General features: G+C 35.6%; 1 pseudogene; it reads left to right on the top strand.

Moving 5' to 3' along the window:
- Positions 1-2,029: 2,029 nt before the first annotated feature.
- Positions 2,030-12,804, top strand: LOC112019546 (LRR receptor-like serine/threonine-protein kinase IOS1; annotated as a pseudogene).
- The last annotated feature ends 363 nt before the right edge of the window (positions 12,805-13,167 follow it).

Below are 13,167 nucleotides of genomic sequence, written 5' to 3' on the forward strand. Positions count from 1 at the left end.
TGTTAGTACATTTTAAATTAAATATGTTGAAACTCAAAATAACTGAAGATGAATAAAGAGATGAGTTATAATTTGTTAAAGAAAGAGTTACTTGTATGTAAGTTAGATTAAATAAATTAAGAGAAGTTTTCTAAATTAATAAATAACATGTAGGTTATGTGAAGGGTTGGAAGACTATATATACGGCTATGCTATGGACTAATTTCATATCAAGAGTGAATGAAGAAAATAGTTAAAAGCAAAGAGTGTTGTGTGAGAGAGTGAATTCAATAATATTCCTAAATACTTGAGAAATTTCGGGCCAAAGAAAGGTGTTCTTCTGGTGGAGCTTTGGGCTTGAACACTTTGTGCAGAAGTTGTTCTAGCCATACAACATTTGTTGGGTTGTTGTATCCTGGGGGAGACAAGTCAGAGAAGGTCTGCACCGGTTAGAAAGATTAGCCAATGAAGGGCTTGAATCTCCTTAAAGAGAGCGAGTGCTGCGCCTCAGTCTAAATAGTGTTGTGTAATTTCTCTCTTTAAATTAATAATATTCAGCGTACTATTCAGTTTCTCTTAGTGTTGTTTCCATTATTATTGTGTTTGCACCAACAACTTATCTTTTTGTTTACATGGGAGAGACGAGAGAGAGACTCAAAATCAAAATCTTCTTCATATGAGAAAACTCGAGAATGCTCAATACTGTTGACATTTTCAAATTAAACCGTTCACTTTAGCAAGTCAAACAATAAATCCACAACATTGTTAATAAAAATTCTTCAAAAGTGGGGCTATTTGGTAAAGATCACGGAAAATAAGATGGAAATTGTCCATGCACTTAAGAGTCAATGGAGAAACTCATATGCCTCCACTTAGCTTTTTTCATTTACTTTCACTAGCTAGTTTTCTACGGATCTACTCCCTACAATTAGTTCGAGGAAGATGGCTGGTATGTGCTGCTTACCTTGCACTAATGTATGACTTGGTGCTAATTTACTAAAAGGAAAAAAAATGACAAACAATTCAAAATATACATAACTTAATTGAATGATTATTTGTATTATGTGAACACAAAAAGAATGAACATATCCTATTCCTCATTATAAACTAAATTATTGAGCCATAATACAAGGGGCGAATCTAGTAAGAAGGTGTTCTCAAAAGGAGATGAAACCCGTCTAAGATCTTGTGCGCGGCTTAGTAGCTCGCGAACCGAACAGCTAGCCTAAGCGGAACTCAATATTCGACCAACCTTGGCTTTGATTCTATTCTGCCATAAAAATTATTTTAACAATTGAAATTGTCGAGTTATGAGTCTTACATGCCACAAACACTGGCGCTAGGATTTTTTCATTGATTGGAAGTATAGACTTTCCTGCTTTGCTTGGAAACTCCCATTGAATGAAAGTATGCCCTGTTTGCAATGGGACATGGAAAGAAGTCATGTCTGTTATCAGTGACAAAAATAATCAACCCCCTTTCACACGCTTCAATTGCTGTGTTAGGTTTTCCATTTTCCTGGCTAATAAGGACAGACTTCAAAGAGTATTATGCATATTAACATATTGCGAGTTAACATTTTTCTCATTGACTTGGAGGGGATTTTGGTCCCCATTTTTGGAAACCATAATAAAGTAAATTTCTAGGTACATTGCATCTCTGCTAAGCATCACATTTGAATTAAACAATTTGAGGAGCTCTCAACTTGCACAAGAATTTTGAAATCCAATTAATTCAACTAATAAAATCATTTATTTTCTAAAGGAAATGTGTTTAAATTCCATTTACAACATTGTATACATTTTGTGTGTCTAAAATGAAACTAAGAATTTTTCTAAAAATAATAATAAAAAAGAAACAAACAAAGACTGGAAAGAGAATCCTTCTAGTAACAAGGACAGTTGACTTTGTTATTGCAAGGACAGTAGACTTTGACTAGGCTGCTAAAACTACACTAATTAATTTGGTAGTGTACTTTGTCAGTATAAAGTACAAGATAGCAGCAAAGATATGCCCACATTGTTCCAATAAGCATGAAGTTTACATTGTGATGGGGCGGTTCAAAAATTTCATCCCTGCATTGTTTGGTGGTTTGGCTCTCATTCTTTTGGTTCAAGCTCAGGATCAATCAAGTATGATAATGTCCTGTTTAGTACATTATTTTAAACACATGTTTTCAGTTTTTAAACAATATTACACGTATTTTCACACACTTTTTCACCCACACGTATTTCCAAAAAAACTGTAAACTGTTATTTAAATACACGTACCAAACGAGCCCCTAAGTCCTGGAATATTATTTAATTAATTTTTGGTTATCTGATTAACAAAGCTGAGGAATTGTTATATATGTCTCAGGCTTCATAAGCATAGATTGTGGACTAGCAGCAAATTCGAGCTATTCAGAGCCCACAACAGGCGTAATTTACATTTCTGATGCGACCTACATTGACACTGGTGTAAGTAAAAGCATACCAATTGAATTCAAAGATGGCCTACAACAACAAGTGTGGACACTCAGAAGCTTTCCACAAGGAATCCGGAACTGTTACAGCATAAACAACATTACACAAGGCACTAAATATATTATCCGAGCAAATTTCTTTTATGGGAATTATGATGGACAGGGCAACTTGCCTGAATTTGATCTGCATTTTGAACCAAATTTGTGGGATACCATCAAAATAGAGAATATTTCCCTTAGTGTAATCAAGGAGCTCATACATGTACCATCTCTAAATCACATACAAGTCTGTCTTGTAAACACTGGTCTTGGGACACCATTTATATCAGCATTAGAGCTAAGGCCAATAAACAGTTCATCGTATGTGACAAATTTTGGATCATTGTCACTCTTCTTGCGCTCTGATTTGGGTTCAGAAAAAGGATACAGGTGAGTCATTTCGTTTAAAATCTCATCCTAGCTACTCACATATGTAGTTTAAGTCTCTTTCAAATTTGAACATAGATTATATTAGCCCCTGGCTTGTACTAACTATATATGTTTACTTAGGTATAAGGATGATGTTTATGATCGCTATTGGTCACCCTATGACTGCAATTATTGGAAAGCTTTAAGTACCTCGCTGACAGTAGACTCAGAAAGACACAATGCTTACTGGGTACCATATGTTGTCATGAGTACTGCTGCTACACCAATAAATGAGAGTGCTCCCATGAAATTCTATCAAGATCAAGGCAGTTTATGTAAGCATGGAGAGCAGAAGAAGCAAGATTCAACATGTATAGCAGAGGTTCAAGAAGGAATATCTAAAGTTCTTGTAGTTTAGTAACTGTGTTTGTATCATAGTGAAATACGACCTGTAGTTTTGGTTTTATTTTCTGTTATTAGTGTTGACACGTGAATAGGAAAGTAAGTCACACATGTGAGAGGTTGTTATTCTGTTATTAGACTTAACACCCTCTGTTATTTGTTCTTAGTGGAACCTAATGATGTATATAAAGGCATAAACTAAATTAATACAATTGATTCAGTTTTTCCCAATTCTATTTCTTTCATATGGTATTAAAGCATTCTAGAAGCCTAAAATTCTAGGGTTTGACAGATTTGGGAATTTCTTTTATCATTGTCCGCCATTGCTGCTTCTCTTCAAGCTTTTCAAAATCCTTTCAAGCTTTTTTTTTTTTTTTTTTTTTTTTGCTTCAATGGCAAACACAACAGCCGCTAACACTTCCACCACTGAATCTTCATCTTCTTCGCAAGATTCATATCATTTCAATGATCCTCTATTTTTACATCCTAGAGAAAATCCAGGGGCTGTTCTTACTTCTTAGCCTCTAATTGGAGAAGAAAACTACTCTGCTTGGGCAAGATCAGTGAGGAAGTCTTTGATTGGCAAAAATAAGCTTGGTTTTATAGATGGTTCTATTACCATCTCTTCTCCATTGTTGAATTCACCAACGACTATTCAAGCATGGATTCGTGGTGATAACATAGTTGGTACGTGGATCATCAACTCATTATCACCAAAGCTTCAAGGTAGTATTATATACAGGGATACTGCACTTGAAATTTGGACTAAGCTTCGAGATGCATTCAGTCAAGGAAATGGCACCAAGATTTTCAACATCCAGAAACAAGTTGCTGAGATTCATCAAGGAGAGCAATCACTCATTGATTATTTCACTCAACTTAAAATCTTGTGGGATCAGCTTCAGAATCTTAGTCCATTTCCCCAATGCACTTGTGGTAAGTGTGTGTGCAACATTAATCAGAAATTGAAGGATCTTCAAGCCAAAGAAGCCACAATGAAGTTTCTCATGGGAGTCAATGATGTGTTTTCTCAAGTTAGAACACAAATTCTGCTCATGGATCCATTGCCTTCTGTTAATTAGGCTCATTCCTTGTTCATTCAAGAAGAAATGCAAAGATCCGTCACAAATTCTATTAGAGTTGAGTCTACGGTTTTGGCTACCAAGAGCTCAGGAAACAATCCAAGAGGAAAGGAAAGACCTTTATGTACTCACTGTGGAAAGTTAGGTCATACTGTGGATAAATGTTACAAATTCCATGGTTTTCCCTTGGGTTACAAATTCAAGAACAAAAATATGATGGCTCATCAAGTTTCAACTCTTGCAAATCAGTTTCAAGGTCATTGTTTGGCTCTAAATACTAATCACAATCAAGCTGCAAATCAGTTTCAAGGTTTTTGCTTGACTACAAATGCTGATCACAATCATGCTCCAAATGTTGTCACTGCTCAAGCACCTGCATTCACTCCTGATCAGTATCAACAGCTTCTGTCCTTAATTGGAGTTCATCAAACTTCAACAGTTCAGGAATGTCACATGGTCAATGCTATTTCTTTGCCATCCAATGCTGTAGCAGGTAATGTTTCTTGTTCACCACATTCAGTCTTTTTTGCTAAAGTTGTGAATAGAAAGGCTTTTGGTGTGGAAACTTGGGTTATAGATACTGGTGCTACAGATCACATAGTCTGTTCAGTGCATTTATTGACTTCTTTTGCTGCAATTTCACACACTGTGGTTGAATTGCCTAATGGGGAGGCTGCTCTTGTGACTCATGTTGGTACAATTAAGCTTTCCTCACATATTACCCTGACAAATGTTCTTTGTGTACCTTCCTTTTCTTTTAACTTGATATCTGTTAGTGCCTTGACTCACTCTTAGGCTCTTTGTGTTGTATTCCTTTCCAATTACTATTTTATACAGGCCCTTACCTCTTGGAACATGATTGGAATGGGCAAAATGCATGATGGACTCTATCTGTTACAAGGATCTAGCCTTTCCAAAGCTTCCAAGTCTCTTGATGATTTCCTTCTCAAGAATAAGCTCAGTTCTTTCACTGCCTTTTCTTCTACTGTTTCTCATGCCAACTTGTATTCTCTATGGCATTCTAGATTAGGACATCCATCTGACATGAAAATTCATTCTTTAAGTCATCTTTATCCTTTCTTACAAAATTGTTGTACTAAAGACTGCATTGTATGTCCTTTGGCCAAACAAAAGAGATTACCCTTTCCTTTTGACAATAAAAGAGCTATTCATTCTTTTAATCTTGTTCACATGGATGTTTGGGGACCATTTTCCATTTCCATTACTGCTGGGCAGAGATATTTTCTTACAATTGTTGATGATGCATCAAGGGCTACTTGGGTTTTTCTCATGAAAGCTAAATCAGAAGTTAGACCTTTGATTGTCTCATTTTACAATATGATATACACTCAATTTCAAACCAGAATTAAGACCATCAGAACTGATAATGCTTTAGAGTTTAACATGATTGATTTTTACAATTCTAAAGGAATTATTCATCAACAAAGCTGTGTTTACACTTCACAACAGAATTCAGTTGTTGAGAGAAAACATCAGCACATTTTAGCAACAACTAGGGCCTTACAAATTCAGTCCAAACTTCCTCTTGTTTTTTGGAGAGATTGTGTACTCACTGCTGTCTATTTGATTAATAGACTCCCTACTCCTTTTCTACAAAATAAGTCTCCATATGAGGTGCTCTTCAATAAACTTCCTTCTTACTCTCACCTTAGGACTTTTGGCTACCTTTGTTTTGCTACTGATGTCACTCCCCATAAGCATAAGTTCACTCCTAGAGCTAGGAAGGCAGTTTTCTTAGGATATCCTTTTAACATCAAAGGTTACAAGTTGTTTGATCTTCAATCTCACTCTATTTTCATCTCTAGAGATGTCATCTTTCATGAAAAGGTTTTTCCTTTTGATTCAAATAATCCTCTTCTTTCATCTGATTTAATTCCTTTGCCTAGTATTCCTTCTATTCCTCATGTTTTTCTTGATTCTGTCTCTTCTGTCAATGCTGATTCCTTTGTACAAATTCATCATGATCTTGACACAGATGATCAGGCTTTTCCTGATGCCTTTGATCATGATGTTGCTGCTACTCCAATTGTGCATTCTGATGCTCCTAAAAAGTCTAGTAGGGTGTCTAAACCTCTATCCTATCTTAAGGCTTATCATTGTAACCAAGTTTCCTCAGCATCCATTGCCAATCAGTTCCAATCAGGTACTTCACACCCTTTTTCTTCTTATCTCTCTTATGCCAACTTATCTCCTCCCTACAAATCCTTTTGTTGCTCAATTTGTACCAACACAGAACCTCAGTATTTTTCACAAGCAGTGACTAACCCTAAGTGGCATCTTGCCATGGATGCTGAAATTGCTGCCTTGGAAGCCAATAACACATGGACTGTCACTCCTTTGCCTCATGATAAACATCCTATAGGGTGCAAATGGGTCTATAGGATTAAATATAAGGCTGATGGGTCTATTGAGAGATATAAAGCTAGGCTAGTTGAAAAGGGATTTACTCAAAAGGAAAGATTAGATTACCTTGAAACCTTCAGCCTTGTTGCCAAAATGGTTTCTGTGAAGTGTGTGCTTGCTGTGGCTGCTGTGAAAGGTTGGCTTCTTAGCCAACTTGATGTCAACAATGCATTTCTTCATGGTGACTTACATGAAGAAGTGTACATGTCTCTTCCACCTGGTTTTCACAACAAGGGGGAGCATGGTGAGCAACTTGTATGCAGGTTGAACAAGTCTCTCTATGGCCTTAAACAGGCCTCGAGACAATGGTTTTCAAAATTTTCAAGCACACTGATTCAGCTTGGGTTCACTCAATCTAAGGCAGACTACTCACTCTTTACCAGGCAACAAGGAGATTCATTCATTGCTTTGTTAGTATATGTTGATGAACTTCTCATAGCAAGCAATGATAAGGAGCAGGTTGATCAGTTTAAGGTGATGTTGAATTAGAAATTTTAGTTAAAGGATTTGGGTGCATTGAGATATTTTCTTGGTTTGGAAGTAGCTAGGACAGAAAAAGGCATCTCCTTGTGTCAAAGGAAGTATGCTCTTGAGATTTTAGAAGATGTAGGGCTTCTTGGATGCAAACCTGTCAAAATTCCTATGGATCCGAACCTAAAACTCAGCAAACATGAAGGTTTATTACTTGATGATCCAGGGCAGTATCGAAGATTGGTGGGAAGGCTACTATACCTAAGCATCACTAGACCAAATATTACTTTTGCAGTTCACAAGCTAAGCCAATTTATGGCTAAACCAATAATACCACACTTTGAAGCAGCACTAAAGATTCTGCAGTACTTGAAGAATGAACCTGGCAGAGGTATTTTCTTCTCAGCCAATTCAGAGTTGCATGTGAAAGGTTTTACAGATTCGGACTAGGCTTCATGTCCAGATACCCAAAGGTAAGTTACTGGATATTGTATATTCATTGGAGATTCCTTAGTTTCCTGGAAATCAAAGAAACAGTCCACTGTTTCCAGATCCTCTGCAGAAGCAGAGTATAGGGCAATGGCTGTTTCAACTTGTGAGATAGTTTGGATTCTCTATTTGTTAAAGGATCTTCAAGTTAATCACAGTAGAGAAGCATTGCTGTTCTGTGATAGCCAGGCAGCTCTCCACATAAGTTCTAACCCTGTTTTCCATGAACGAACGAAGCATATAGAAATTGACTATTATGTTGTGAGGAATAAAGTGTTGGAGAGGGTTATCAAGCTTATTCATGTTAGAACTTAGTCCCAATTAGCAAATTTGCTCACTAAGGCTTTGAGTCATAAACAGTTTTCAGAGCTCTTGTCCAAGATGGGACTTATCAACATTTATCAACCTATAGTCCATCTTGAGGGGGAGTATCAAGATCAAGGCAGTTTATGTAAGCATGGAGAGCAGAAGAAGCAAGATTCAACATGTATAGCAGAGGTTCAAGAAGGAATATCTGAAGTTCTTGTAGTTTAGTAACTGTGTTTGTATCATAGTGAAATACGACCTATAGTTTTGGTTTTATTTTCTGTTATTAGTGTTGACACGTGAATAGGAAAGTAAGTCACACGTGTGAGAGGTTGTTATTCTGTTATTAGACTTAACACCCTCTGTTATTCGTTCTTAGTGGAACCTAATGATGTATATAAAGGCATAAACTAAATTAATACAATTGATTCAGTTTTTCCCAATTCTATTTCTTTCATAAATTCTACGTGCAGCCAACTGACACAAATTCTGAATTTTATGTGTACATGCACTTTGCTGAAGTTGTAAAGCTAAGAACCAATGAGTCCAGATCATTCAACATTACAATAAATGGAGAACTCTGGTATGGACCCCTTTCTCCTAGATACTTGTCGACGGATACTGTGTACAGCACAGCGGCCTTGACAGGAGGAAAATATGTTTTCTCTATCCTCAAAACTGGGAATTCAACACTTCCACCAATCATCAATGCAATTGAGATATATACAGTCAAAGATCTCTCACAATCAGAAACCGACCAACAAGATGGTATGTTATTATGCACGAAAAAGTACTTATAAATTACATGGCATTCACTTATTGAGTTGTTACACGAGTGACTTGGTATGCCTTTTGCAAAAGATACTTTTTGGTTCCACACATATTTTTCTCAGTTTTCACTATTAGTTGGTGCCATAACAAACCTCAAGTAAACGTACGGAGTGGAGAGGAATTGGCATGGAGATCCGTGTGCCCCACAAGCATACTCGTGGGAAGGTCTTAATTGTGGCTATGAGGATTATAATCCCCCTCGAATAATATCCTTGTAAGTTTTTTCATTCATATTAAGCCCTTTTGACTTTCAAAGTTATTTTGAAGCATCAACTAACTAGCTTATTGTAAAATGCAAAATTTACTCAGGAATTTGTCCTCAAGTGGATCGATCGGAGAAATATCGGTTGATATATCAAACCTCGTAATGTTACAATACTAGTAAGTATTTACAATTTTACATTATAAAAAAAATTATTTAAAAAAAATTGAAACACTATAATGACTACAGAATCAGGTGTCAGATTTTATGACTATCAATATTGAATGAAAGTGATTTGCTGATTTCGGGGATTTATCAAACAATATCTTAACGGGATCGGTGCCAGAGTTTTTAAGTCAATTAAAATACTTGAGGGTCTTGTACGTTGCTTGGATTTGATAATACAAATTTCATGGTTAGATAAGAGGAAAATCATATTTAATCTATTCTTGCAGAAACTTAAAACAAAACCAACTTAATGGTTCAATTCCAGCTAAGCTCATTGAAAGATCGGAGAAGGGTTCACTCTTGTTAAGGTATGAGTTTTGTCAAAGACCATGAGCTTTTTATTGTCATAATTTTCCTTACTTTCCTTTTGCGTAGAATAATAAACTATCTTGTTAGGTTCTAAGACTTTAGGAACTAAATGTATTAGAACTACAATTTGTAATGTATTGGCAAACCATGATAAAAACTTAGAGTCTAGATTTAGGCTGCTCAAAGTGTGTTTAATTGTAAAATTGAAATTGAGTGATTGCAGGATCTGTTGGTGTAAATCTGCAAGGTTCGATTGATCGAAAATTAGACTCGATCGATTGAACCTCGTGCAGATTAATTTTCTGCAGAATTTTCCAACTTAGCCCAAGTTCGGTTTGATGTGTAGGGTTTTATGTTTTACTCTAAGTATAAAAGGAAAAATCCTAGCTACGTTTTAGAAGTCTTTGATGTGTTGTGTGTTGAATCTCTTATGAGATCTAGAAGTATTTACCTTCATACACACCTAGGGCTATTAAGATCAAGATTCATGTCAAGAACTTGGTGATCGTTTTAGTTGCTGCATAAAGAACTTATAGAAGATTTGAAACCTTTGAGTGGAGTCTCAAAGTCACAAGTATGAGAACTTGTGGTTGCTGTGGATCAAAGAAAGAAATAGTCTGTGGACTTGGAGCTATCATGTGGTCATGGTAGTAAGTTTTCTATTCGAGGTAGCAATAGGATGTTAGTGGTCTAAGTTTTATTGTATAAACTTCAATTCTTTCATAGTGGATCTGTTTTACCTTGAAGATAGATAGGTTAAATCATTCTCAGGTATTTTATTGGTTTGGTTTTCCTGGGTCATCAGATCTTTGTGTTATTTATTTTTTTCTGCTTTATTATTTATTGCTTATTTGTGTTTAACCTAATCTTGAATAACATTCTTGTTAATCAACTTAGTATAATATTAGGTTAAACATATTCTGGTAAGGGTTCTAAAAACGTACATATCTAATATCTCTATAGAAGCTAAAGCATGAGTTGCAATAATTTCTATGATACATAAAAAAGAAACTACAATTAATTGTAATTCCTTGCCTTAATTTTTATTGTTTTGCCCAACCCTGTTGTCAATGCTAGTGTGGATGAAAATTCAAATTTTTGTGGATCTGGTTCATGCAACAAGAAGAAGAAGAAAATTGCCGTTCCAATTGTAGCATCAGTTGGTGGATTGTTCATCCTCTCGTTAACTCTTGTGGCCATCTTGTGGGGGCTAAGAAGCGGGAAACAGCAACATACGACTAAAGGTTAAAATTTTAAATATAAGTCATACATTCATGTAAACAAAGAACATTCACCTCAGACGTTTGCTTATCATGCTCATGATGATCTTGCAGTTGCCAAAGTAGATCTCGAACCCAGCGTCCAGAATCAATCATTGGAGTCAATACAACGGCAATTTGCATATCCTGATCTCCTAAGAATTACCAACAACTTTGAGAGAATTCTTGGTAAGGGTGGATTTGGAACAGTTTTCCATGGCTGCATTGATGACACTCAAGTGGCAGTGAAAATGCTCTCTGCATCATCAGTTCAAGGATATCAGCAATTTCAAGCAGAGGCAAGCAACTACAATTTAAATTCTTGAGCTCCTATGATAGATACGAACATAGCTTTTTAAGTTAAATTAACTAAGATGATAATTTTTGGATTACAGGTAAAACTTCTTATGAGAGTTCATCATAAAAACTTAACTACCCTTGTCGGGTATTGCTATGAAGGAACAAACATGGGGCTTGTTTATGAGTACATGGCCAACGGAGGCTTAGAAGCACATCTTTCAGGTTTGGTCATAATTGAAGTGTCTAGCAAAGACCCAAAATTCTTAGCCCATCAATTTATTCTCCGTAGCAAAGAAAATTTTCATTTATTAGTAACATATTAGTAATTTCCCTCACTGAAAATTCCTTATGTTAATCCCCATATGATCAAAGGTTGCTTCAGTTGAATAACACAGCCAAAAAGACTTAAGTCATTGAATTTACGGATGCAGGTGAGAATACAAATATCTTGAGTTGGGAAGAGAGACTTCAAATAGCAATGGATGCAGCACAAGGTTAGCAATGATTTGATTTGCATAATTCTTCCTTATGGTGTTTCATCGTGTGTTTATAAATGATTTGCATTGTCAAATGTAGGATTGGAGTATTTGCATCATGGTTGTAAGCCACCTATAATTCATAGAGATGTGAAGACAACAAACATCTTATTGAATGAAAACTTTCGTGCCAAACTAGCTGATTTTGGTCTATCCAAGATTTTCCCAACTGATGGTGGCACTCATGTCTCAACTGTTGTTGCTGGCACCCCTGGGTACCTAGACCCTGAATGAGTATTTCATTTAGTTAATTTACTTATCATCTTCTAAGTTTATAATCCAAAAAGTGTCACCAGTTCTGAAATGAAATAAATACAAATTTGACAATTATAGACAATAATGAAATTATCTTAATGTAAATTTAATAAAGGAATATAGAAGGAAGACTTTGGAATTTGGTCTTATGTGGCATTGCCTCTTCCGAACCAAAGAAATGCATTCAAATCTTGATACATTTCAAGTCTATTTGGGATCTGCTTATATTACTGAAACTGAAATTTTTTTGCTGAAAGTATTATAAATAAAGGTAAAAGTTAGTTGAAATAGTACAGTGAAACCCATGAGTAGTACCAAAAAGTGTAATGGAGCCCATAAATAGTATAAAAAATAAGCTGAATAGTAAAATAAACTGGGAAATTTCATCCATACCAAACACAAACTTGATATCAAAAGAGTTACAGAATTTATAAAAAATAACATTGCAACAAAATTTAATTGACAACATACTATCACTTGTAGGTACTATGTAACCAATTGGTTAACTGAGAAAAGTGATGTATATAGTTTTGGAGTTGTGCTTTTGGAGATAATCACGAATCGACTTGTGATAGAAAGATCCAAAGAAAGGACTCACATAAGTCAATGGGTGAGTTCCATGCTTGCTAAAGGGGATATAAAAAATAGTGTTGATCCAAAGTTGGATGGAAATTACAACGTCAACTCTGTGTAGAAAGCTGTTGAAATAGCAATGCTTTGTTTATCTCCAACTTCCAGTAAAAGGCCAACCATGGATCAGGTAGTGGCAGAACTGAAGGAGTGCGTGGAAACTGAATTAGCTCAAAGGAAAGGCCGATATTAGGATGAATCAAAAGATTCATTTGACATGATCAACATCAATGTGTCGACTGCACTCAATCCTTTAGCAAGATAAAATGTTTTCCAAGATGGAAATGTGTATTGGATTTTGAACCTGTTCTGCTTTCTGTAATTTTTGTCAGTTCATACTTCATATTGTACTTCAATTAGGGCAAGACTTAGTTTTGTCCCTTCAATTAATTACAGTGTGTTAAAAGATCTATTTATGATGGTCCTAAAGGGCCATTTTTATTTTTTTTTGGAAACCTGAGTGTAATGGGGTTGTAGCATGTAATATATCAAGATTTTCAGTTGTTTATGCAGATAATTTTTTTTTTTTTTTTTTTTGATGGGGGTTTTTGCAGATAATTAGTGAATAACAATAATTTGGATCCTATCATAA

This window comes from Quercus suber, unplaced genomic scaffold (assembly GCF_002906115.3).
Source record: "Quercus suber isolate HL8 unplaced genomic scaffold, Cork oak 2.0 scaffold_200, whole genome shotgun sequence".
In the NCBI taxonomy this organism is placed as follows: domain Eukaryota; kingdom Viridiplantae; phylum Streptophyta; class Magnoliopsida; order Fagales; family Fagaceae; genus Quercus; species Quercus suber.